The sequence below is a fragment of the Anopheles funestus genome, assembly GCF_943734845.2.
Source record: "Anopheles funestus chromosome X unlocalized genomic scaffold, idAnoFuneDA-416_04 X_unloc_102, whole genome shotgun sequence".
Taxonomy (NCBI): Eukaryota; Metazoa; Arthropoda; class Insecta; order Diptera; family Culicidae; genus Anopheles; species Anopheles funestus.
In genome coordinates, this window is record NW_026045042.1 from 70,269 (window position 1) to 72,595 (window position 2,327).

At 48.3% G+C, this 2,327-nt stretch overlaps 1 non-coding gene across 1 annotated transcript; it reads left to right on the plus strand.

Annotated features, from left to right (window-relative positions):
• The first annotated feature begins 1,093 nt into the window (after positions 1 to 1,093).
• On the plus strand, positions 1,094 to 1,251 carry LOC125772735 (5.8S ribosomal RNA). Its single transcript, XR_007419602.1, has one exon. It is a non-coding gene; the product is annotated as a 5.8S ribosomal RNA (ribosomal RNA).
• The last annotated feature ends 1,076 nt before the right edge of the window (positions 1,252 to 2,327 follow it).

Genomic DNA, 2,327 nt, shown 5'->3' on the forward strand with positions numbered 1-2,327 from the left:
CGATCCAAGCACATGAGTTGACTGCGGCGCCAGGTTAACCAATGTGCTAGATTCTATTTGGCCAGTAGAATCTTGTGTCTTATGCGATTTGATACCAAGACACCAGAACGAAAGTTAGTTGAAGAGTTATTAAACTCTTATGAAGTATGGTTGTGCAATCACAACTTATGACTCTTAACCTATAAAGTGGATATGGACTTGCAATTATAACATGGAATCTCTACACACCCCATGAGCTCGATCCAATCCACGCACACGAGTTGCCTGAGTAGCGACAGGTATACCGATGTGCAATACGTATCCGGCCACGGCACGGAACGAACGGGAACTGTGGTGCAGACATACAAAGAGTTAAGCCTACTAGTCATTAACTCTAAGGACGGGGCCATGGGGCGGTACGCAAAGGATACGGATGAGCGAGTATGCAGGCCCAATACTCAATAGCTCGATCCGATCCAAGCACATGAGTTGACTGCGGCGCCAGGTTAACCAATGTGCTAGATTCTATTTGGCCAGTAGAATCTTGTGTCTTACGCGATTTGATACCAAGACACCAGAACGAAAGTTAGTTGAAGAGTGATTAAACTCTTATGAAGAATGGTTGTGCAATCACAACTTATGACTTTAACCTATAAAGTGGATATGGACTATCAATTATAACATGGGGCACACACCATGTTCTCGATCCAATCCACGCACACGAGTTGCCTGAGTAGCGACAGGTATACCGATGTGCAATACGTATCCGGCCATAGGCACGGAACGAACAGGAACTGTGGTGCAGACATACAAGGGCCATGGGGCGGTACGCAAAGGATACGGATGAGCGAGTATGCAGGCCCAATACTCAATAGCTCGATCCGATCCAAGCACATGAGTTGACTGCGGCGCCAGGTTAACCGATGTGCTAAGAGAGTTGTTCCTGGGCCTTCAAAGTGACTTCAAAACTATCTTAGCGAATGGTGGCCATGGGCGTAGACATGAGCCACAAGTCACAAGGCCTGGGACTATTGGGTAATAAAGACAACTTAGTCAGAAAGTTAGTCTTTGGACGTACCACCGGGATTGTGTTACATTGGGAACCTTACTATAAAACCCTAGGCAGGGGATCACTCGGCTCATGGATCGATGAAGACCGCAGCTAAATGCGCGTCACAATGTGAACTGCAGGACACATGAACACCGATAAGTTGAACGCATATTGCGCGTCGGACGATTAAACCCGGCCGATGCACACATTCTTGAGTGCCTATCAATTCCTTGATATACAACAAACCAAACTTCAGGGTGGAGCGTGCCACAATAGAACACTATGGCGAGCAGCCCGTCTAGTGTCGTGGGGGGAAACACGCTTCCACACTGTGCATAATGGCGTGCTCGGGACCTTTGTTGGGACCGCAGGGCGCTGAAAGTAAAGGGGTGAACCGCATAAATCGCACGCACGTAAACGCGCACACACACAAATAGAGTGAGACGTATCGTAGGATACCGCTAAGAGTACGTTGTGAAACATGGGGAAATTCAATCGAAAACCTCTTTGATGTCCAAGATTTCGTTGACCGTATCCGTCGTAATACTGGATCAACGTGCTTGGGGGAAAACGTCAAAGGGTTTTATAATAGTGGTGCATGATTAACCCATCGATGCCCGAGGGGAACATGTTGTCCAATACAATAGTGGTGCAGTTGGCTCGACATGCTCGGGGGGAGACATCGTGGGTCCAAGTCGACCAAGTCGACCGGGAGTTGTTGTTGAGAGATCGAATCAAAACGATGCCGAGCGGAACTCGTTGTCCTTATTGGAGTGATATTCGGACAACGTGCTCGGGGGGGCCATCGTTGATTCAAAAATGACCGTAAATTGCCCAATCCGTGTGTGTGTGTGTGTGAAGTGTTGTTGCGTATATATCGGTTCGCTATGCCCCGGGTTCGAAACGAATGGAATGTGACTGATTTTGTTGTAGGCCTCAAGTGATGTGAGACAACCCCCAGAATTTAAGCATATTAATAAGGGGAGGAGAAGAAACCAACCGGGATTCCCTGAGTAGCTGCGAGCGAAACGGGAGAAGCTCAGCACGTAGGGACGGTGTGTAACTGCACCTGTCCGATTCCGTGTACTGGAACGACCATTATCTACTATGCACGGTGCAAACAGTTCAAGTTCAACTTGAAGGTGGCTCATCTACCCAGAGAGGGTGATAGGCCCGTAGAACGGCACTAACCCACGTGACAGTAGACGGTCGGCTCCATGGAGTCGTGTTGCTTGATAGTGCAGCACTAAGTGGGAGGTAAACTCCTTCTAAAGCTAAATACCACCATGAGACCGAT